The sequence below is a fragment of the Myxine glutinosa genome, chromosome 1, assembly GCF_964187855.1.
Source record: "Myxine glutinosa chromosome 1, kmMyxGlut1.1, whole genome shotgun sequence".
Classification (NCBI taxonomy): domain Eukaryota; kingdom Metazoa; phylum Chordata; class Myxini; order Myxiniformes; family Myxinidae; genus Myxine; species Myxine glutinosa.
In genome coordinates, this window is record NC_136261.1 from 273,600,208 (window position 1) to 273,625,604 (window position 25,397).

Genomic DNA, 25,397 nt, shown 5'->3' on the forward strand with positions numbered 1-25,397 from the left:
CTTTCAGTCGGTTTTGCCTTCCATGGTGAAAAAACAATCTCCTTAACCCTAGCACTCCCTGCAGACCACGTTTCTCTTGTACCATGGCTGAGAGAATGGATAGGATAGCCACAGGCACAGAATGGAAATAAACCACCATTACCGGGAGAGATAAAGAGAGAGAGAGAGAGATAAAGAGAGAGAGTGAGAGATAAAGAGAGAGAGAGAGAGATAAAGAGAGAGAGAGAGATAAAGAGAGAGAGAGAGAGATAAAGAGAGAGAGAGAGATAAAGAGAGAGAGAGAGATAGAGAGATAAAGAGAGAGAGATAGAGAGATAAAGAGAGAGAGATAAAGATAGAGAGATAGAGAGAGAGAGATAGAGAGATAAAGAGAGAGATAGAGAGATAGAGAGATAAAGAGAGAGATAGAGAGATAAAGAGAGAGAGAGAGAGAGAGAGAGAGAGAGAGAGATAAAGAGAGAGAGAGAGAGAGATAAAGAGAGAGAGAGAGAGTTAAAGAGAGAGAGAGAGAGTTAAAGAGAGACAGAGAGAGTTAAAGAGAGAGAGAGAGATAAAGAGAGAGAGAGATAGAGAGATAGAGAGATAGAGAGATAGAGAGATAGAGAGAGAGAGAGAGAGAGATAGATAGATAGATAGATAGATAGATAGAGAGAGAGAGAGAGAGAGAGAGAGAGAGAGAGAGGGAGAGAGAGAGAGAGGGGCTTTTGTGCAAGTATGCTGATGCAGATCTACATCAGACGCAACGGAGATGGTAGCTCAATCTTTTAGTGAGGGTGGGATTGAAATCCGTGCCAGTTGGTCCCAATTGGACGAACAACAACCATATTTTCGTTGGATGCATGGAGCCGAGATGGCCTTTACATAAAGGTCATTACTTGTTGCAGAGCTGACACATAGCGCAGCTAATTTGCTGGCAGCTTAAATTATACTAAAATACACAATTTGGTGTCTGTCTGTCAGACCGAGATACATTCGGTCGTTATTTATCCAATCACAACCAATCTTGACAGAGGGACTCAGGGTCACATGACGGAGGTTCTAGTGATTTTACTTCCACCGAAGGGGGATTTGCACCTTGGACGAACTCCATGTTGAGGTGTATACCCGTATTACGATAGCTCCTCATGGCATTATTCCAAGGCCGCTTCTAATAACAAATGTAATAACAACACAAAAGATGATAACATAATATTAATGTTATTACAAAACAATATTCATACTAATAATATCCCATCTTCCCAAGAGCTTTTCTCCTTGGACAAATGCCATATTAACGTGTCCAAATAGATTACCGTGGTGTGTCCAGAAAAAACCCTTCCTGGAAGTAAAAATTAATATAAACCACAGACACGTATGATTCCCTTTCAAAACAGTCGCTACTGATATTTAACACTAATCTGGAAGGGAGAAAACCTGGAGTGTGTTCAGTTACCAAGCAGACAGTTAGCGCTTGCCAGGCGAGCCGTTCCTTATCAACGGTTTCAAATGGAGTGCTTGCTTGAATGCTTAAGCCACCTGGCGAGTGCTCTACAAGAAACTTGGTAACTGAACGACGATGTTCTTGATGCCCGATCCTAGAACGACTGTAATCTTATATATCCCAGAGAGGAATGACCCTTCCTGCCACCCCCATAGGCAATAGGTGCACTAATCATCATAAAAGAGGAACAGAGTTGGAATGGATGGTTACGAGTTGATCCATGCTCAAGGAAAGAGGTATGTAAAGAATCGTCATCATTTGATGGATGGTACACCACACAGACAAACATTAGGTGATTGCAGGAAGCGAAACGCAGCCAGATGTATTCCCGAGGCCTAGGAGGCGAGTGGAGAATGGACAGTGAAGAATGGAGTTCTTGATATAGATAGCAACACTGCCCTTGGAATGGGGGAGAGGCTGTCAAAATTAAAATGAGAATAGCCACCGAGAGACATCCTGTGAGAGGAACGTTTCCGTTAAACATACAATGACTGGTGCTAAGCCTGGTGTTGGCTTAGCAGTTAGGGTGCCGGCTTGGGATCCTAGGATCCTAAGCCGGCACCCTAGCCGCTAGCCCAACACCAGCATTAGCCCAATAGCCCAATGGCAGTAACGATAGATCAGTAATATTACAATGGAGCTCTAAACGTTGTGAGCTTCACTGTTAGAGAGGGGGAAGGAGGAGTTGAATGGGTGGCAGAATGTGGGGTAGAGGTAGCAGGACAAGTGGTGAAGAACGTGTGGAGGAGGGAAAGTGAAGAAGAAATGGGAGAAGGGTACAGACATGAAAGGGTTAACAGACATTCACTGCAGACCAAGTTTCTCTTCTGGATCCCAAGTTCTCCCACATGTATTGTATGAGCCAAGCACTGGATGATCAAAGTGACAGGATATTGTCACAGAATTGCAAACTAGCTATAAAAGGGAACATAAAATGGGTCAAGACAAAGCTGTGTGGTTTAAACAAAGCTTTAAAATATCAACTTGAACAAGTAATTAATGGGAGCAAAACCTGATTTTCATCAATTTATACCACAATGTGCTAAAATGTTAAAGAATATTTCAAATGACAGTTAAAAAGAGATGTAGCATTTTCAAGCAGCATTTAAAGAGGCTTTGAATAAAATTAGGCCTACTTCCGATTAATTACTTCGGTGTGTAAGAAGATAAGAAAAGAGGAAAAGGAAGATAAAGTTCAATAGAAGGAGTGACAGCACAAAATGATTGAGGATTTTTCTGGGTTTTTTGCGTTCTACTTTTTTTGACATTTGAGAGAAGGGAGAGGTATGATAGAAGACAAGCGATGAAGGAAAGGACAGAAGAAAGAGAAAGTCTGTCAAGCCAAAGATCCATGAGTATGACAAAGCCTAAAAGCACACATTCAGAGCTGATACCAATGGACTGAGTTAGATTGGATAATAAGACAAGGGAACAGATTCATGAGACGAATAACTCACAGTACAGGGAACAAAAGACAACAGTTAGAAAAGACAAATCCACTGCGGTAAACTTAGCTTAAGGAAAGGACCTCACAAAGCTGAGAAAACGGTCTGCACTAGAAAAGAAATGAAACCGGAAGATTTTATCGCTATCAGGCATAACATCACACCATTTCTCCATCAAAGGTTTTCTGGACCTGTCAATGATTTCAGCCTGCCTGTTCTTCGTTAGCATTGGCATGACCTGTACTCTTCCGGTTCCTCAAGGCATAACCCACAGTTGGCCTGGAAAAGGCAAATGTAATTGAAATATTACAAATTTCTGGTATCCAATAATCATTGCACATTGGCGGTCACAGTCAGATCTTCACCTCATGTTATCTTGATTAAAAGGAAATTTAATACCTGCTACACAGCGTTATAATGCTCACATTGCTTTGAAGTGTGGGAAAATATGCACACATGTAAGATGTGAGGACTCCATTCAGGTTTGGAACTGTTATTCCAATATTTTTTGGAATATCGTCTAATTTTTCAAATCACAAATTGATCCCACTCCCTCGCAACTTCAACCACGTGCACTCGTTTCCAACAACTCCCCACCTCCCAACTCGTTATTGAAAGAAATAAGAATATCATGCACATCTCCGCTCCCACCAGGTGCAAAAAGATTATTTTTAAAACGTTTAAAATGTCAACTTGAACAAGTAATTAATTGGAGCAAAACCCGATTTTCATCATTTCACACCACAATGTGGTAAAAACGGTTAAATAAGTTTTTCTAAATTTCAGACAATCTCTAAACAATTCAAGGTATTTACAGATAAGAACAAGTGACACGTCTGATCAAGTAAAGGCAATAAAAGATTTATTTTCGAAACAATCTTCACATTGAACATAGAGAAATTGCTCTTTTCCAACACAGACAGTCCACATCACACTCCACCATAAGAGAAAAATCACAAAGAAAGTAAATTTGAAAAGAATGTTTTAGTAGCTATTTTTCCAGAACTCTCGCCTTTCTCCAACCACGCTTGGGGTACTGCAATGACAATTATACAAAGCAAGCATTATGATCATTTATACGTGCTGTTGAAGGTATGTATTAACTAGAACGGCACTCTTCAACATCGCAGCGTTGGACGATATGCCTCCGCCCACATTATTACATCATTATACATACTTGTACCAAGTTTGATTTAAATCCCTTCAGCTGTTCTCAAGTATCACATTTTTACCTGACATGACCTCTGACCTCTAATGCCAAAATGTAATCAGCTTATCTTTTCATCAAAATATATACTTGTACCAAGTTTGGTCAAAATCCCATCACTGGTTCATAAGTTAACGCAGTAACAGAATTTTTTTAACCTAACAAGCCCTCTGACCTTTGACCCCCAAAATGTAATCAATTTATCTTTTCATCATTATACATACTTGTACCAAGTTTGGCTTAGTTCTCTTCAACAGTTATTAAGTTATCATGGTAACAAAATAATTTTTACTTAACCTGACCTCTCACCTTTGACCTCTTGATCCCAAAATCTCAGTTCATGTTTACATCATGATACATACTTGTACCAACTTTGATTTAAATCCCATCAGCTGTTCTAAAGTTATCACATTTTTACCTGACTTGACCTCTGACCTTTGACCTCTTGATGCCATAAGCCAATCAGTTCATCTTTACATCATATATACTTATACCAAGTTTGTTTAAAAACTCATCACTGGTTCACAAGTTGGTCCAGTAACATAATTTTTACTTAACATGACCTCTGACCTTTGACTTCTTGACCCCCAAATCGAATCATTTCATCTTTGCATCATTACACATACCTGCACCAAGTTTTACTTAGATCCCTTCAGGTGTTCTCAAGTTATTGCGGGAACGAAAACCTATCACAGACGGATGGAGACACGAACGGACAGACAGACGATCAAACGAACAGACAACCCGAAACCAATGCCTTCGGCGACCTAATTGGCTCATCTTTCATCGTCTTTGTCACCTCGACATGCTGTGTTTTACACTCCCTCTTTGCGGCTTGTAGATCCCCCTTGGTTTCCCTCTGGGCATGTGAAAATTATTTTATTACATCAGTATTTTCTTCAATCTGTTTGTTTAATTCATTCTCCGTAAGTCCTTCTACCCCATGCTGAGTCCTTCCACCTCCTTCTTTGCATTCCCCATCACTCCCGCCAGCCTGGCCTCGCTCTCCTTCAACTCTTTCCAGACACCGATCCTTCACCCCCTTGCCTTTTCCCGAACATCTGCCATTTCCTTGCCCATTGCTTCGCCCATCCCCCGTTTGATTTCCCCACTCACCGCGTTGTTTCTCGTGCCCATCACTTGCATTTTTCTGCTCATTCTCTCTCTCATCAACTCCATTTGTGCTTTGAACTGGGCCATACAGAGCCCCATATCGAGCGGTATTCTTTGTAAACCAGGGATTCCCTGTACTGCATTTTCATATTTTGAATAAACCTTGCTTTTCACACGACCAGACAAGTATGAAATGCTTCATTTGGGAGGAGGAGGGTGACTCCATCGCACAAAAATGTTAGTCAGTGAAAAAATGGGTACGTGAAAACAAAAAGGCAGCTCTGTCTGCTGTAACGCTATGGCTTGCAAAAGCAGCCTGAATAGTGTTCACCAAGTGGTGGTTCACCTCGTTAATCATGATCAAAAAGGGTGTTATAACACACCCAAACTTCCCCGGCCTTGTGACTAATTAATCAAGTACACAGGCATTTCTGACTTCATTTGTAGAGCCCTCGCCAAACGGCTTAAGCACTCCAGCAAAATGAGTGATAAGGAACGGCTGCCTTGGCAAGCGATAGCAAGCTGAATGCTTCTGGTTGAAATGGCCGAGGAATATTAAAAACGGATCGATTTCAAGCAGCAAATCATGTGGAAACCACTGAGAGCAGACAAATTCAAAAAAGGGTGTCATAACACAGCAAAACTTCCCCGGCCTCGTGACTAAAAACAAAAAGGGAGCTCTGTCTACTGTAACGCAATGGTTTGCAAAAGCAGCCTGAATAGCGTTCAGCAATCGCTAGATATGGTAAATTTTGTCAGATTTCATTCCAGATTTGGACATTATTTAGTCTACACCATCCAATCCTCATATCCGAATCCAGATTTTGATGATATGCTTCAATTATGTACTGATCATCGATCGTGTTTCCAAGACGAGGCATGTTTGAGTAGGCTGAAACAAAATGGCAGTTTAAGAACCCAGTGAAGTGCAGTGGGCTGACCAAGATGGCGGGCCGCCATATGGGTGAACCACCACATCGGGTTTTTTTCTTATGAGCATCTCATTAATCATCTTTGAAAAGGGTGTTATGACACATCTAAACACTCAGTTTTCATCCTTGCAATCTGTTGGAGGTCCAGGTTTATGCATGCAAAGTTTGGGGCTGCTAGGTTTAATGGTTTTGGAGTTATGGAGGAGACAGACGGATGGACAGACACATGTACATATATATATATATACATACATACATACATATAGATATATATATATTGTTGCGGATTTGAGAACTGTATATTTTTTTGATTGTGTGCTTTATTATTATTAGGTTTACTCTCAATGAAATGGAGAGAAACCTATTATTACTGCTAGAGTTTTTCTTATTATTATTATTCTTCCACCCTATTTTGCACCTCCGAAAACTTCATAATTAAGTTTCTCAGCAACCGCTGGTTGGATTGACAGGAAATTTTCATCAAATGATCGGCTAGGCTCGTAGAATTTTTGAATGCTAATGATGACGTCATAGGTCACGTGGTATGGGCGCCATCTTGTAAAACACCTTCAACTTTGCCCCTCTGTATCTCCGAAACGGCTCGATGGAAAAATTTGAGGAATGGCTCATTCTAAAGAACTCTGCAATGGGAACAAAAAACATGTGTATTGAGTATATCAAAAATGCTAACGTTAAGAGGTTAGAATTCGTCAAACACAGTTTTTCTCCCCCGAAAAAGAGATTTTTCCCCCAGATGCTTAGTTAAAAAAAACTCGGAATGCGAAAATTTTCGAAGTCATACGTCACATGGTTCGGCCGCCATCTTGTTTTCCGTGAAAAAACACAAAAAACCCTTTTTCTCCGCAACGGCTGAACGGATCGAGCCCAAACTTGGCATGCGTATTCGGATACCCATGACAAACAAAAAAGTAATCGAGCACGACGTCATCCGACACGTGGTTTCAGAGTTATGACGTTTTCAAATCTCAAACTAGAAATGGAATCACCTCCATAATTTGTGGAGGTATCGAGTGGAAACTTTACACAAATGTTCCTCATGGGGGGATGTTTAATCGTTACTTGAGACGTTTTTTTAAGTCACATGGTTTGGCCGCAATAAATAATGGAAGTGAAATTTTAAAAAGCTTGTAACTCTTGAACCACTGCATGGATCGACTTGAATTTTTAATGCAATGTAGCTCTCATCAGGTGGAACAAGTGTGCAAAATTTCAAGATGATTGGATGTACGGTCGCGAAGCTAAAGTCTTTATTGTTGAAATAAGAAGAAACGCACCATTTTGTCCTCCCAGGCCACGACATCATCCGACATCAGTGCGTTTGCCATTTTCAGTTTTAATTTCCTTTAAAAAACATTTTCTCTGCAATAATAGGGCCGATTGAGATAAAATTTTCACCATAGGAGGGACTCGCTGTAGAATATTTTAATGGTAATTATGACGTCGCAGGTCACGTGCTTCGGCCGCCATCTTGTTTTTCGTGAAAACACGAAAACCCCTTTTTCTCTGCAACGGCTGAACAGATCGAGGCCAATCTTTGCACGCAGAATCGCATGCCCATGACAAACAAAAAAGTCAGCGAGGGCGACGTCATCCGACACATGGTTTCAGAGTTATGACGGTTTAAAGCATGAACCTTTAAAACGTAGCTCCTCCCTCATTTTTGATCCAATCGAGGAGAAACTTCACAGGTCTGTTCAGCATGTCAGTCTACTAAAATGTCATTTTAGAATTTGCGATAGGTCACGTGGTTTGGCAGATATCGTTAATTAAACGATTTTTTTTTTAATGGATATCTCTTGAATCGCTTTATTGATCGACGTGAAACTTCATACTGTAGTAGAAGTCATGAAGAGTAACAAGTGTGCAAAATTTCAATATGATTGGATGTACGGTCGCGAAGCTACAAGTCTTTATTGTTGAAAGAAGAAGCAACACACCATTTTGTCCTGCCAGGCCACGTCTCACATTGAGTGCTATTGCCATTTTAAGTTTTAATTTCCTTTAAAAAACATTTTCTCTGCAATAATAGGGCCGATTGAGATAAAATTTTCACCACAGGAGGGTCTCGGTCTGTAGAATATTTTAATGGTAAATATGACGTCGTAGGTCACGTGGTTCGGCAGCCATATTGTTTTTCGTGAAAACACGAGAACCGCTTTTTCTCTGCAACGGCTGAACAGATCGAGGCCAAGCTTTGCAAGCCGCATCGCATACTCATGACGAACAAAAAAGTCAGCGAGCACGACATCATCCGACACATGGTTTCAGAGTTATGACGTTTTTAAGCATGAACCTTTAAAACCTAGCTCCTCCCTCATTTTTGATCCAATCGAGGAGAAACTTCACAGATCTGTTCAGCATGTCAGTCTACTAAAATGTCATTTTAGAATTTGCGATAGGTCACGTGGTTTGGCAGATATCGTTAATTAAACGAAAAAATTTTTTTTTAAATGGATATCTCTTGAATCGCTTTATTGATCGACGTGAAACTTCATACTCTAGTAGAAGTCATGAAGAGTAACAGGTGTGCAAAATCTCAAGATGATTGGATGTACGGTCTGGAAAGTAGAAGTTGTTATTGCCTGAAGAAGAAGAACCACAACACTTTTTTTTGACCAGGCCATGTGACATAACCACCTCACGAGCTAAGGGTAGCTCGAAATTAAATTGTCTTCGGATTTGACAGTCGCTAGAGGGTGTTAACATTCGAATGCAACAAATCTGGGCAAATTGTGATGAATTTTCGTAAAACTACACGATATTGTCATTTACATTGGAAAATAACATTGTAAAACTCTCCGCCGCCTCGGCTTATTTCTCGCTCTGAAGTTCATCCTGTCTTCAATTTTAAGGAGAAAGAGAGGTATCTGCAAGCAATGGTGACCTTTATTTTGTGGAAATCCGATTTACAATGACGAAGTTATCCAAAATCTAACATTTTAAATGGGTCGTATTTCCAAAGTGAATCTTCCACAGGTAAAATATCCACACGTGCAGGCACACCTTACGGCGTCAATTTGGCTCCGATTTCAAATCGGATTTCGATTGTCGTGTTGCCTCGAATGAGTTAACAAAATACCACAACAAATTTGGTGACAATCATGAAAAATTTGACCAAGTTCGATCGACGGGATACTTCGTTCTACGCTGACATACTGCACGGGCCACGGATGACGTCATGCCACGGCAGGACGTTCTTCCACGGGTGGCAGATATCGTTAATTAAACGAAAATATTTTTTTAAATGGATGGGGTGGGGGGGATGTGTGTGTGTTTGTGTGTGTGGATGGATGTGCGTGTGTGGGTTGGGGGGGGGGGGGATATGTGTGTGTGTGTGGAGGGGTTGGGGTGTGCATGTGGAGGAGGGGGGGATGGATATGTGTGTGTGTGTGTATGTGTGGAGGGTGTGTGTGTGTGTGTGTGTGTGTGTGTGTGTGTGTGTGTGTGTGTGTGTGTGTTGGGAGTGGGGTGGGGAGATGTGTGCGTGTGTTTGTGTGTGTGTGGATGTGTGGATGTGCGTGTGTGTGTATGTGTGTGTGGGTGTGAGGGGGCGGGTGGATATGTGTGTGTGTGGAGGGGTGTATGTGTGGAGGGGTGTTCGTGTGGGGGGAGGGGTGTGGGGGTGTTTGTGTGTGTGCATGTGTGTTAGGGTTGGGGGGGGGTGGGGGGATGTGTGCATGTGTTTGTGTGTGTGTTAGGGGTGGGGGATATGTGTGTGTGGGGGGGTGGAGGGATGTGTGTGTGTGTTTGTGTGTAGGTGGGGGGGGGGGGGGTTGGTTGTGTGTGTGTGTGTGTGTGTTTGGGGGTAGGGGTGTGGGTGGGGTTAGGGGGGATGTGTGTATGTGTGTGTGCATGTGTGTGTGTGTGTGTGTGTGTGTGTGTGTGTGTGTGTGTAGGGGGGATGTGTGTGTGTGTGTGGGGGGGGGGGGGGAGGGATGTGTGTGTGTGGGTGTGTGTGTGTGTGTGGGTGTGTGTGTGTGTTTGGAAGGGTGTGCATGTGGGGGGAGGGGTGTGGGTGTGTGTGTGGGAGAGGGTAGGGGGGATGTGTGTGTGTGTGTGTGTGTGTGTGTGTGTGTGTGTGTGTGTGTGTGTGTCGGGGTTGTATCCAAGGGGGTTGTGTCAAAGCATGTCCAATGAAAGTGGGGTTGTATCACAAGTGGGGTTGTATCAAAAGTGGGGTTGTATCAACAGTGGGGTTGCATCAAAAGTGGGTGCAAGTAAACCGGTCATCACTGCCAGCAGTTTTAAAGTGGCAGTTCTAGTTATTATTGTTTATGCTGCGCCCCCTGCCTCCGGAGCTGTGTAAAGGTGAAAGGGCATCCCATAATTAGTCCACAAGCATACACGTCAGCCAAATAATAGAATACCCCTGTTTGATAGTTATATCTTATTCTGTGTTTTAGAGTAAGGCTGTGTCTCCCATTAATTGAAGTACTCCATTGCACCAGTGAAAGAGAATAGATCCCCTTTCATTCCCATCCCCAAAATCTCCTTTCCTTTCACATCCCCTTTCATCATTGCCGAGCCTCGATTGCCAATTACCTCCCCTCCAAAACCACCATTGAACAAGTGCCCGCCCGTCGTCATCAAGGGCGGAGCCAGAGGGTCGCATCACCAACCAGGGCCGAGGTGAGCACACCGATGGGCGTGTCCTGAAGGCCGGCGGCTTGATCGCTGGAGGCGCTATAAAGGCGCGCGCGCAAGAGGGGAGGGAGAGTTGGTTGCGTTGGTAGTGAGAGTCAGTCAGTGGAGTCGGTGGTCAGTTGGTTGCGTTGGTTGCGGTGAGGAATCGGTGGTGGTGGTCAGTGGTTGCGTTGGTTGCGGTGAGGAGTCGGTGGTAAAGAGTGAGTGGACCAAGAAAGAGTTGAGGGTTTGGACCAGACGAGTCGGGCAAGTCCTGGGAAAGCACGCGACATCCACAGCAGCCACAACAGCAGCTTGGGGCCTGAACGGCGGTTTTGAGCAGGGCCGCAAAGGAACGGCGGCTGCTAAACGCGCCGATCGTGCTGCAGGACCCCCTTGGACCTTCCTCTCCCTCCAGCCATCCACCTCCGGCCTTTCCACCCTTCTTGTGTATGTGAGTTTGTTTTGTTTGTTCTGTCCCTGGGTTAATTAAGTCTGTATAAGCTAGTATTTGCACTGTGTCACCTGCGTCTTATGTGTTGTAAATAAACTTGATTGCTCCTTTTTGCTTGTGTGTGTACAATAAATCCAATTACTCTTCTGTCCGTCTTCTCGTTTTATTCCTTTTCCTCTTTGCATTTCGTCGTTTTAGTCTTTTCCCAGATTGGGCAGCTGCGGTGCGATACGGCCAAAGTTCTGGGTGAATCGGGTGAGTCGGGGATCCTGTCACGGTCGCGGTTGGACCATCCGCTCGGCCCATCATAACATCTAAACCGCGATCAGTAACAATATATATATATATATATATATATATATATATATATATATATATATATATATATATATATATATTGTTGCGGATATGAGGACTGTATATTTTTTTGATTGTGTGAATTATTATTATTGTTTATTCTGCGCCTCCTGCCTCCGGAGCTGTGTAAAGGTCAAAGGGCATCCCATAATTAGTCCATAAAGCATCCACACCACAGCCAATCATAGAATACCCCTGTTCAATAGTTATATCTTATTATGTGTTTTAGGGTAAGGCTGTGTCTCCCATTAATTGAAATACTCCATTGCACCAGTGAAAGAGATAGATTCCCTTCATTCCCACTCCCAACACTTCCATTCCCCCCTTTTCGTCAATTGCAATTCACATTGCCAACTGCATGTTGGGCGGTTTTCCCTTCATCCGCCATTGACCACGTGGCAGGGTTGGGGAAGAAAGGCGGGTCCCCACCTCGTCATAGAGGGGAGGAGTGAGTCAGCCCCACTCAACCAACCACGAACAAGGGGTTGGACTTGGAGAGGGTGTGGAGAGAAACATCGAGGAGGTTCGCGAAGGTTGAGGGGCGGGGCCTATATAACCCGCAGGCAGGGCGTGTCCAAGGCAGATGAGCTTTGACGGGATGAGCTACGACAAGAGCGGAGTGTGTGGTTTTTTTGGTCAGAGCTGGGTTGGTCGTCAGTGGTGGTCAGTGTTTGCGTAGAGTGGAGGGGTTGCGTTGAGTTGTCGGTGGTGAGGAAGAGTTGGACTAAGCAAGAGAGAAAGAGTCCTGGAGTTAGTAAGAGAGAGAACCCGTCACGCGAGAGAACCCGTCACGCCAGACCCCCCACCAGCAGCGTTGGCTTGGCTCCACCAAGCAGCTCCGACCCGCAACCCCGCGCACACGACAGGATCGGTGGCATCGGTGGCCGTCGAGGTCCAGCCCGACGTCCCGTGCGGGATCAAACTCCAGCCAGCTCCGGGCCTTCCTCCAGCCACCCACCTCCTGTCATTCCTGCCTGCAATTTCCATCCATTTGCGTACGTGAGTTTGTTTTGTTCGTGCTGTCCTAGGTAGTAACAATAAGTCTGTATAAGCTAAAGATTGCACTGTGTCACCTGCGTCTCATGTCCCTGTAAATAAACGTGACTGCTTGCTTCCTACTTATATGTGTAAATAATAAATCCAATTACTCTTCTGTACGTCTTCTCGTCTTATTCCTTTTCCTCTTTGCATTCGGTCGTTTTAGAGTTTTCCAGATTGGGCAGCTGCGGTGCGATACGGCCAAAGTTTGGGTGGAATCGGGTTCTAGTCGGGGAATAACTGTTCGGTCGCGGTCATACCAACCGCTCGGTCAAAATAACATCTTAACCGCGTCCGCAACAATATATATATATATATATATACATATATATATATATATATATATATATATATATATATATATATATATATATATATATATATATATATATATATATATATATATATATATATATTGTTGCGGATATGAGGATTGCATTTTTTTTTATTGTGTGTATTGTAGTGGTAAATTGTTGTGTAACCTTGGTTGAATATGGCCCCTCCTGTCTCCAGAGTTGTGTAAAGGTAAAAAGGGCGTCCCGGTAGTTATTCCATGAAACACCACATTGCAGGACCCGATAAAACCCTTGTTCAGTAGCTTATATCTTATTATGTGTTTTAGAGTAAGGCCTTGTCTTCCATTAGAATAATACTCCATTGCACCGAATCAATTAAGAATAGCTCCCCTTCAATACTTCCATTTCCCAGCCAACCTCTCCATCTGCAGGTAAAGCAGTTCACAAGCGTGGGGTGCACACCCTCTCATTTCGCTGCTATAGTGAATATGTGCTCCGTGCTCTGTTTGAACAGGAGGGGCGGGGTCGCCCGGGAGAGGCAAGCCCAGGGCGTGCCACGAAGGGCGGGGCTGTTCAGCCCCATGCCCAAATAAGGAAACAAGCCCGTGGCTCGCCACGAGGGGCGTGCTGTCGGCGCCATGCCCAAATAAGGAGACAAGCCCGTGGGATTACCATACAAGGTCACGAAACAGAGCACGGGGGAGGAGGGCGGTACCGAAACCGAAGGGGGCGTGTCAGTCCCGCGCTGGAGAGAAGTGAGAGGAAGGGAATACGAGCTGAGCTGCGTGGAGAGGTACACGACAAAGAAAGGGTCCAAGAGAAAGCAGAGGAACTTTTACGAACGAGTTGCAAAGAGATACGGCAGATGAGTCCAGCCCCGTTTCAACCAGCCGCGTGAAGCCCTGACGGGGCAGCGAGTGACCCTGCCGGCGTGCGCTGTAAAGCCGAATACCAGGAGCTGCCGGCGTGCGCTGTAAAGCAGAATACAAGGAGCTGCCGGCTCCCCGCTTCCCGCCCGGAGTGGACCTGCTCGCTGTGCCCTGTGATCCCACCTGCTCATCCTTTCCAGCCATTCCTGCCTGCAAGTTCCCCATTTGCGTACGTGAGTTTGTTTTGTTCGTGCTGTCCTGGGTAGTAACTAAGTCTGTATAAGCTAGTAATTTTCACTGTGTCACCTGCGTTTTCATGTCCGCTGTAAATACCCGTGACTGCTCTTTTTGCTTATGTGTGTAAATAATAATAAACCCCGTTACTCTTCTGTACGTCTTCTTCTTCTTCCTCTTTGCATTCGTCGTCTTAGTCTTTTCCACATTGAGTATCTGTGGCGCGATACGGCCAACGTTTGGGTGAATCGGGTTTAGTCGGGGAACAACTGTTCGGTCGCGGAGCCTCCGCTCGGCAAATATAACATCCTTAACCGCGTACCGTAACAATTGGTGTCAGGAGTGTCGGATTCGGACCTGAAGCGTTTAACGCGCTCAAAATTACAAAGTACCGAAATTGCTTTTGTTTTACAAAACCCGAATTTGAAATCGCGCCATGGCTGGTCAAGGCGACGGGATGCCGGTGGGAGAGAAAATCGGGGTAGAATCGACCCAGGACCTCGGGGAAATGTATGTGGAGGAAAGGGGGGAGGAGAAAAATGGCAATGTGGTTGCGGAGGTTTCAGACGCGCAAAACGGCGCTCTCGCGAACGAGGTTACGGGCGCGCAAAATGGCGCCTTTGCGCACGCGGTTACAGCGGCACCAAATCTGGCGGTGCCCGTGACCGTAGCAGCACCGGTGAATTGGGACCTCTTTATGATACAAATAAAGGCGCTCATGGTCCAGACAAGTGAAGACCTGAGGGATGAATTGGGGGGCAAAATGGGAGAAATGGGGGGCAAAATGGGAGAAATGGGGGGCAAAATGGGAGAAATGGGTGAACGGCTAGAAGCTAAATTTGAGGGGTTAGACAACGGGATAAAAGAGGTAAAGAATGGGTTAACGGGGGTGGAAAATAGAATGGCTGCCCAGGAGAATCAGATAGAGGGGGTGAAAAATGGGTTAATGGGGTTAGAAAATAGGATGGAAGGCAAATTGCGGGAGATAGGGGAGCAATCCGCCCGAGAAATTAAACAAATAGGAGAGCAGATAGAGGAGGTGAAAATCGGGGTAGAAACCAAATTGGATGCTCAGAGGGATGAATTGGGACAGATGAGGGTGGCATCTACAAAAGAGAGGGAGGAGATGAAAGAGGAGATACGACGAGGTGTAAGTGAGGAGGTCTCGGGGGTACACGAGGAGGTAAAGCGAGGTGAAAAGCGTATGGAGAAAGAAGTGAGGAATAATACGGCGAGGTTACAAGGGGGAATAGAGGGTCTGACGAGGGGAGTAGAACAGCTGACAGTGGGACAAAAGGAACTAGTGGACCAAGTGGAAAAGAACACTGCAATAATCGGGGGGTTAAAAGCAACACAAAAAGACATTAAGAACGAATTAATAGCGACAGAAGGAATGTCAGATGGTACATGAGGGGTTGACGAAGAAGTTGGAAGAGGTGACAGAAGTAATGGAGACGAAGGACCGAGAGGTGAGGACGCACATAGAAACGGTTAAAGTGGCGTTAGAGGAAGAGATAGAGGGGGCGCATCGGGAGATGAAGGAGGTAAAGGAAAAACTAGAGGAGGTGGAAGAAGGGGTGAGTGAAATTTAGAAAAGACGGAGGGAAACTAAAAAGGAGATAAGGGAGGAAGTGATGGAGTATGTGCAAGGTCTGTGTTCAAATCATGATGATGTGCTCACTAACCAAATAAAGAGTTTGCAGGTGGCAGAAGAGGTGCGACGACGAGGTACGGAGGTGAGTGGCGATATACGAGGAAATGTATATGATGAGAGGGGAGCTTCAGTCGGCTTGGGGGTTGCTTTGGACCCGGGTGTTCGTGAGAGGCCGTTGGTGAAGTGTGCGACAGGTCTGGTGTGCGAAAGAGGAGGTGTGCGAGGATGTCCGACTCTGGGGTGTGTGAGGAAAAAGTGCGCGCCAAGGAGTGAGTGTGCTGTCGAGAGTGAGTTGGTCGAAGCGCGTGTGCGAGGGGGCACATTGAAGCGCGGTGTGGTGAGTGTTACAGAGGATGTAACGAGAGTGTACACCTGTGGTGAGTGTTACAGAGGATGTAACAGGAGAGTGTGCACAAGAGGAAGCGCGAGACAGGTGTGTAACGGATAGGTGCAAGGGGAAAGAGTGTGCTGTCGAGAGTGAGTTGGTCGAAGCGCGTGTGCGAGGGGGCACATGGAAGTGCGGTGTGGTGAGTGTTACAGAGGATGTAACGGGAGAGTGTGCGCAAGAGGAAGCGCGAGACAGGTGTGTAACGGACAGGTGCAAGGGGAAAGAGTGCGCTGTCAAGAGTGAGGGAGAATGCACACCTGTGGTGAGTGTTACAGAGGATGTAACGGGAGAGTGTGCGCAAGAGTGTGCGCGAGAAAGGTGTGTAACGGACAGGTGCATGAGGAAAGAGTGCGCTGTCGAGAGTAAGGGTGAGTGCGCTGTCAAGAGTGGTGGTGAAAGTAGTGAGGGTGACACGGAGCGTGAGTTGGTTGTGACAGGTGAGAGAGGAAGTACACCTGGAATGGAAGGAAGCACACCTGGAATGGTAGAGCGTGTGTGGGAATGCACGCTGGAATTGGTAGTGAGACACGTGGTTGGGTGTGCGAGTGAGAGCACACCTGTGGTTGTCACAGAGGAGGTGACCGAGGAGGGGGCGCAAAGAGGTGTGTTGGTGAGGTGTGCGAACAACGAGTGTGTGCAAAGGTGTGAGGTGGTCAGGTGTGTGACCAAGTCTGTGAGCGGAATGAGTGTACCTGGGTGTGGAAGAGAAGGTGCAATGACGAGGAGCAATGGGAACAGCTGGGTGTATGAGCAAGGAACGGGCTGCGGGGTGTAAGCATGCAGGTGAGGCATCGATGGTAACCGGGTTAGCGGTTAGAACGACATTTAGCCGAATCGGGCCCTCGGAGCGTGCCGGGCTTCGCGCGCCGCGAGGACCAGCGGGGATCCGAACCACGGCGGGTTCGAAAGGAGCGCCGTACGTGATCCACGCTTGGAACGGCCGCGTCCGTGCTCCGCTAGGCGGAATGGGCAGCCCGATAGGAAGGGTCGTCATGGCGACCCCTTTTTGTTGAGGCGCTCCGGCAGGTCGAGATCGGGCAATTGGATGGCTCCGTGCCGAGGGGGTGCGTGGGATCTCGGCCCGGGTAAGCGTCCTTCCCTGCACCGAGTGTCGGACGTATCCAGCCGCCGGCACCAAACAACCCGCATTCATTGCTCGGCTTTACGAAGCCGGGCTGTAGACGTGAATTGGCGCACCGAGAGGCACTAGTGAGAAGACTGATGATGAGGATAGTGGTCTGGACCCGAAATTAGAAAAACAAAATTTGATGATTGGCAAAGGATTGGCAGAGTGATGATTGGCAGAGGCTTGGTAGAGTGATAGGCAAATTTTTGATTTGTTGAATTTGGACGAGCAAAATTTATAGTGGAACGTGCCCCATGTGATGGGAGGGCCAATCCACCATCCCTCACAGCGGGGGGGCAAAGGAGCACTAGATTTATGGGGTTGATGGCAGTGAAAACTAGCCCGGGAGGGTTAGGATATATCGTGTGTCAGGCCCTAGAGATTGACATTAGGTAACGTTAAGGTTAGGTCGTGACTGATACCTGTAGTGGGGACGCAGGTAGATTAGTGTGGATGATAATGACGTGGGAGCGCAATAGTTTAAAGGTGCGACTGGGAAGCGCAAGTTTCAGAGGGGAGTAGTTAGATGAGATGATGCCGTGTGTTTGAGGATTGGAAGTGTATTGTGAACAGGTGTGATTGAACAGGTGTGATTGCACAGGTGTGCAACTGAACAGGTGGATGGAGCAGTGTATGAGTGAGAGTGATAGTGATGAGTGTTGTATTGACCAAATGGTCCAGGAAGGAAGGAGGGTGCAGGTGGCACCAGGTAAGATTGCACAGGTGTGCAACGACAGGTGTATGGAGAATGGTTGTGTGGAATAAATGGTAGTGTGGAGTATATGGAGTATTGGAATGGATGGTCGTGGAGTGAGTATGGTGGAAATTGTGGAGTGGAGTGGATGGTGCGAAGGTGTGAATGGGGGAAGAGTGGACCCACATCACGAATACCCGGGGCGGGTAGTGTAAGTGTTAGGTAGAGGGTACAGGTAAATTGTGGTTGGATATTGGCACCTGTGGTGCGGGTGGAAGAATGGTGATTGGATGGGTGCATTAGTGTTGTGGAAATGGCTGGGCGTGTAGCCTGTTAGTGTGTGTAGTTGGTTTGGGCACTCCACCACTGTGAGGATGTCGGCCAGGTGAGGCCGCAGGTGGGCTCTGGGAGCCGGGAGTTGTTGTGGATGGGGCCCGAGGATCCGGAGGACGGACCCGGGTAGCCCAGTGCCAGAGGGCACCGAGGGGTGACAGAGCCAGGAGGGGCCTTCCCCAGTTAGATAGGTTAGGGTGAGGAGCTAGGTAAGCTTGGGTGGCAACTGCAGTGGTGGAGGTGTGCAGGTGGGTAGACCTGCTGGGAGAGCTACACGTCTCAGCCCAGAAATTGTGCAAGGGCACCGGGAGATGAATCGGGGGAGTGAGACCCCAAATTGAGAAGCACCACAGTTTGGTCAATGGGAATTGGTTTTTAGAACCCATAGTGTAAGTTGGCCAATGGATTGGCAGGGAAAGACCCCGGGTAGAGTAAAGTGTGTTAAAGTCATTTAGAGGATAGTTAGGATTGAAGTCTCCTCGCACCATCTGCATCCACTCACCTGAGATGACGTACCTCCACACCATGCCAGGTAGTTTGATTATTTTTTATGTGCAAATGTTTTGGATTGTGAGACGCATCATGACGTGGGTGTGACATTGTGCTTGATGTTCCATCTCTTCCTCCTTATGAGGATTGATGATGAATTTGGTGATGGCAAATTTTGGATAGAGGGATTGTGGTGACGAATTTGGTGTAGGGGAAATATGGGGAAGATGTGACAGTAGTGACGAATTTGTAAACGTGTAGATTTTGTAAATATGGGGTAAGGGCAAGGGTAGTGTAGGTGACAGGGGGGGTGACGTACGGTAGGGACGAGCTTTCTCACTTCGCTCTCCGTACGCATTTCGCCCTGCATTGCCTTATTGATGTGTACCCTTGTGACCTTACCCCTCGCTCATCTGTCTTCCCCCTTTTGTCTCCCACATGACCTGTGCACCATTGGGCGCCGAGGGGAGCGTGCGTGAGTCGGCCATTGTGCGCCCGGAACTCCCAGAACCAGCTGTCTGCATCGATGCACCACATTATGGACCACATGCCTGTGGCCGAGCACCACTTATAGACCCCATGGGTTGGGGCATGGCCCCTCTGCTGGAACCGGCCATGAGGGCCCGAAATCTTGCTGGCGGACCTTGGCCACAGGGCACCGATGCCCCACAGGTGAACCACACGTCGTCGGCCTGGTGGGCCATAAATAAATAAAAGGGACACGTTGGGTGCAAGTTTTAATGCAAATAGGCCGCCAGCAAAGGAAAAAGACAACAACTGGAAGAAATAATAATAGCCAGCAGAGGGAGCCGAAGAGCAAGAGATCACCTGCAGGGTTAGGGGTTGTTTGGTTATTTTTATTCATGAACATTGATGAACAGTGGTGACTGCACCGATTGGTGCTTGAGGGTGTGTTGGTGCGTTTTGGGTGCTTTCATGGTGCGTCGATGCAGAGCAGACTGTCTCCCCCCCCAGAAAGAACAATCACAGGTCCTGGGTTGCGTTTTGTAAATAAAGTAGCGTCAATTGTAAATAATGCTCCCCACCATCAGTGTGTAGTTTGAAGACCATTCCGCAATTCGGTTAACTGTGGACGTGAGTCTGTTAGGCAGGGTGCAATGGAGCAGCGGGACACATTTATTTATGTTTTAAAACTGTCGCACTCAGGGTCAGGTTAAAAGTAGAGGGAACTACACCTACGTGTCACACTAAATAAAATGTTGTAGGCCCGGGTCGTGCCTAAGAGGAGGAGGGTGCAGTGTTGCGGATATGAGGATTGCATTTTTTTAATTGTGTGTATTGTAGTGGTAAATTGTTGTGTAACCTTGGTTGAATATGGCCCCTCCTGCCTCCAGAGTTGTGTAAAGGTAAAAAGGGCGTCCCGGTAGTTATTCCATGAAACACCACATTGCAGGACCCGATAAAACCCTTGTTCAGTAGCTTATATCTTATTATGTGTTTTAGAGTAAGGCCTTGTCTTCCATTAGAATAATACTCCATTGCACCGAATCAATTAAGAATAGCTCCCCTTCAATCCTTCCATTTCCCAGCCAACCTCTCCATCTGCGGGTAAAGCAGTTCACAAGCGTGAGGTGCACGCCCTCTCATTTCGCTGCTATAGTGAATATGTGCTCCGTGCTCTGTTTGAACAGGAGGGGCGGGGTCGCCCGGGAGAGGCAAGCCCAGGGCGCGACATGAAGGGCGGGGCTGTTCAGCCCCATGCCCAAATAAGGAAACAAGCCCGTGGCTCGCCACGAGGGGCGTGCCGTCGGCGCCATGCCCAAATAAGGAGACAAGCCCGTGGGATTACCATACAAGGTCACGAAACAGAGCACGGGGGAGGAGGGCGGTACCGAAACCGAAGGGGGCGTGTCAGTCCCGCGCTGGAGAGAAGTGAGAGGAAGGGAATACGAGCTGAGCTGCGTGGAGAGGTACACGACAAAGAAAGGGTCCAAGAGAAAGCAGAGGAACTTTTACGAACGAGTTGCAAAGAGATATGGCAGATGAGTCCAGCCCCGTTTCAACCAGCCGCGTGAAGCCCTGACGGGGCAGCGAGTGACCCTGCCGGCGTGCGCTGTAAAGCAGAATACAAGGAGCTGCCGGCTCCCCGCTTCCCGCCCGGAGTGGACCTGCTCGCTGTGCCCTGTGATCCCACCTGCTCATCCTTTCCAGCCATTCCTGCCTGCAAGTTCCCCATTTGCGTACGTGAGTTTGTTTTGTTCGTGCTGTCCTGGGTAGTAACTAAGTCTGTATAAGCTAGTAATTTTCACTGTGTCACCTGCGTTTTCATGTCCGCTGTAAATACCCGTGACTGCTCTTTTTGCTTATGTGTGTAAATAATAATAAACCCCGTTACTCTTCTGTATGTCTTCTTCTTCTTCCTCTTTGCATTCGTCGTCTTAGTCTTTTCCACATTGAGTATCTGTGGCGCGATACGGCCAACGTTTGGGTGAATCGGGTTTAGTCGGGGAACAACTGTTTGGTCGCGGAGCCTCCGCTCGGCAAATATAACATCCTTAACCGCGTACCGTAACAATATATATATATATATACATGGGGGGGGGGGGGGGGGGCTGCAAAAGTAGGTATACAGTAAGGATTATACCAGTATTACCAGTATTATAATAGTGGTGCTAGGATTCATTTAATACTAGAATTCATTTAATTCATTAAAATCATTATTACCATTTTTAATATTTTTATTTTCGTAATTTTTTCTATAATACATCTACTATTTGCAGGTGAAGTGGAAATTGACAAATTTCTTGACTACTTGACAAAGAATTTCCCAACAGGTGGATTGGACGTCGGGGAGCCGTTGACTGGCCACCACGTTCGCCAGATCTCACCCCTATGGACTTCTTTTTCTGGGGATGTGTAAAAGACAGGGTTTTCGCACGCAAGCCACGTTCTGTTGATGCCATGATTCAGTTCATATGGGAGGCTTGCCAGGAAATTGATGCTGATAAAGACCTTTGTGCCAGAGTGTGCATGGGTGTCCACACTCGACTAGTGGAGTGTGTGAATGCCGGGGGCAAACAGTTTGAACATTTGAGGGATTAATATGTTTATTATTGATATTGTGGCGGACACGAAAGCCCACTGGCGTGGTGACATCATTCCGCGCACCAAGTGGGCGGCGGCCACACCCCAAAAGAGGCGTGGCCTCAAGATATACACGGGGCGCGCAGCCCGGAGCAGCTCAGTGCTGCAGTTTGAGTACTTTCAATAAAGACTCTTTTATGAACCGCGTTGTCCGCTTGCTCCTTGCGTAAGCATTAGCACGCGCAGCATCGCGCTTCATATGGTGACCTCGACGTTGGATCTGCTGTAGCGATCCTTCCGAACACGACGCCATTGCAATGGCAAACAACAACGCAATGTCGATTAAACTTCCCGAATTTTTGGAGGCCCAGGCCGAAGTCTGGTTCGTCCAAGCCGAAGCCCAATTTCAGCTTCGGCGCCTCACCGGCGACGACATGCGCTACTGCCACGTCGTCGCCTCCCTCGGGCCCGGCACGGCCGCTCGAGTTGTGTCCGTCCTTCGCCACCCACCGGACGGCCACAAGTACGAGGCACTCAAACGGCTACTCCTAGCCACGTTCGGTCTCACGGACGACGCACAGGCCGACCGCCTCCTGGATCTCCCCGAGCTCGGCGACACGCGCCCGTCGGTCCGAATGGACCATATGCTGTCACTGTTGGGCGACGAAGCCCCCGGTTCTCTATTCCGGGCGCTTTTCCGTCGCCAACTTCCAGCGCAGGTTCACCTCGCGTTGGCCGGGACCGTGCTAACGGAACCCCGAGCATTGGCAGCCGAGGCGGACAGGTACTTCGCGGCTTCGGATGCGCGGGCGAGAGTTGGTGCGGCCGTCACAGACCTCGAGGCTGATGCTGCTGATGATGCTGATCCACATCATCAGCTTACACAGCATACGCAGCATGCTGATACGCACCTCGTGACCGCCGCCACGCCCCGCCCACCTCCGCGGCGAAAACCGCCACCGCGGGGAAAACCGCCAACTCCACCGGCCTGGCGAAGCCAGCCGCACTCCTCCAGCTCCACCACCTGGTGCTGGTTCCACGCCAAGTTCGGCCACGAGGCTCGGCAGTGTCATCCGCCATGCTCCTTCAACAGGTCGGGAAACGCCCGGGCCGGCGCTCAATAGTGGCGATGAGCGCCGGCCGTTCGAGCAGCCTGCTGTTCATAACGGACACCTTATCCGGGCGCCGTTACGTGTGCGACACGGGAGCGCAGGTGAGTGTCGTTCCTGCCGGTACGTCAGACCAGCACGCCGCGGGCGGGGGCCCCGCGCTGCTTGCCGCGAACGGGACGCCCATCCGTACGTACGGAAAACGCTGCCTCTCTCTGCGGTTCGGAGGGCAGGTTTTCCGATGGACGTTCGTCACCGCCGACGTGCCCATGGCACTGCTTGGCGCGGACTTCCTGTGCGCTAATGGGCTCCTGGTCGACGTAAAGCGCAGACGTCTTGTCCAGGCCGAGACGTTCAGCTCGCTCGCTTGTGCGCTGCCCAGCTCGTCGAGCAGCTCAACGAGCGGCTCGCCGAGCGGCTTGCCAAGCGGCTTGCCGAACGGTTCGGTTCCGGCCACGTTGATCTGTATGCTTCCAGCAGCGGACGAATTCACCCGCCTCCTCGCCGGCTTCCCGGCCCTCACGCGGCCCACCTTCTCGGCGGGGGCCGTCAAGCACGGGGTGGCCCATCACATCCCCACCGTCGGGCCACCGGTCTACGCCCGGGCACGCCGCCTCGAGCCGACGAAGCTGGCGGTGGCAAAAGCGGCGTTCGCTACCCTGGAGCGACTCGGCATCGTTCGGCGCTCGGAGAGTGCTTGGGCGTCGCCGCTGCACATCGTGCCGAAGCCCGGCAGGGGATGGCGACCGTGCGGGGACTATCGCCGTCTCAATGACGCCACCACTCCCGACCGCTACCCCGTCCCCCACATTCAGGACTTTTCCGCCCGTTTGGCGGGCATGTCCTTCTCGAAGGTGGACCTCATACGCGGCTACCATCAGGTCCCCGTCAGGCCGGAGGACGTCCCGAAGACGGCGGTCATCACGCCATTCGGACTCTTCGAGTTCCTGCGGATGCCCTTCGGTCTGAAGAATGCGGCTCAGGCGTTCCAGCGACTGATGGACAGCGTCCTGCGTGACTTGGATTTTGTCTACGTCTACCTGGACGATATCCTCGTCGCCAGTGCGTCCCGCGAAGAGCACCTACGCCACCTCCGCACGCTCTTCGAACGCCTGGGCCAGCATGGCCTGATTGTGCACCCCGCAAAGTGCCGGTTCGGCGTTGCCGTAATCAATTTTCTGGGGCACCGTGTCACCAGGCACGGAGCCGTCCCCCTGACGGCCAAGGTGGAGGCGGTGAAGGGGTTTCCGCGCCCCCGCACGATCAGAGGGCTGCAGGAGTTCCTGGGTATGGTGAACTTTTACCATCGGTTCCTGCCCCGTATCGCCCAGCTCCTGCGCCCCCTGCACGAAGCTCTCCGAGGTAAGCCGGGCAAAGGCGACGTTACCTGGACCGAGCAGATGGACACGGCGTTCAGAGGCGCGAAGCTCGCCTTGGCTAATGCCACCATGCTCGCGCACCCGGCGCCCGATGCACCGATCGCCCTCACCACCGACGCCTCGGACTACGCGGTGGGCGCGGTGCACGAGCAATGGGTGCATGGAGCTTGGCAACCGCTGGCGTTCTTTAGCCGGCAGCTTCGCCCGCCCGAACGCCGTTACAGTACCTTCGACCGCGAGTTGCTCGGGCTTCACTTGGCGGTCAGGCACTTCCGCCATCTGCTCGAGGGCCGTTCGTTCACGGCCTTCGTCGACCACAAGCCGCGGATCTTCGCGATGGGCAAGGTCACCGAGCCGTGGTCGGCCCGGCAGCAGCGTCACCACTCGGCTGTGTCCGAGTACACGACGGACATCCGGCACGTCGCGGGGAAGGACAACCCGGTGGCGGATTGCCTTTCCCGGGCCGTCGCCCACGCAGTCCACCTCGGCATCGACTATGCCCGGATGGCAGCGGACCAGGCCGCTGACCCCGACGTCCAGGCCTTGCGGACCGCCGTCACGGGCCTCCGCGTCACCGAGGTGCCGTTCGACGGCGCGGGCGCGGCCCTCTTGTGCGATGTCTCCCTCGGGCGGCCTCGCCCCATCGTGCCCGCGGGCTGGCAGCGCCAGGTGTTTGACGCCATCCACGGCCTGTCCCACCCGGGCGCGAGGGCCTCCCAAAGGTTGATCGCCGACAAGTTCGTCTGGCATGGCCTCCGGAAGGCCGTCCGCGGTTAGGCCAGGACGTGCCTCGCGTGCCAGCGCGCCAAGGTGCACCGGCACACCCAGGCCCCGTTGGCCCCGTTCACGGTGCCGGAACGCCGGTTTGACCACGTCCACGTGGACCTGGTGGGACCTCTGCCTCCCTCTCGGGGTTTCACCCACGTCCTCACCATGGTGGACCGCACCACCCGGTGGCCGGAGGCTGTGCCCTTGGCGTCGACGATGGCGGCGGACGTCGCGCAGGCTTTCATCGCCACCTGGGTCGCCCGGTTCGGCGCCCCCTCAGACATCTCGTCCGACCGCAGCCCCCAGTTCACCTCGGAGCTCTGGGGGGCGGTCGCGCAGGGGC

The 25,397-nt window shown here is 49.2% G+C and overlaps 2 protein-coding genes across 3 annotated transcripts in view; both read right to left on the reverse strand.

Moving 5' to 3' along the window:
* LOC144891851 (THAP domain-containing protein 1-like) overlaps positions 1-25,397 on the reverse strand; it is a 656,480-nt gene that overhangs the window by 232,775 nt on the left and 398,308 nt on the right. The gene's annotated exons all lie outside the window — the stretch shown is intronic.
* Positions 3,766-25,397, reverse strand: part of AGPS (alkylglycerone phosphate synthase) — a 298,511-nt gene continuing 276,879 nt past the window's right edge. For both annotated transcript variants that reach the window (XM_068131918.2, XM_078787059.1), the window contains one exon: positions 3,766-3,961. The gene's annotated coding sequence lies outside the window, so the exon portion shown is untranslated. The remainder of the gene's footprint in view (positions 3,962-25,397) is intronic.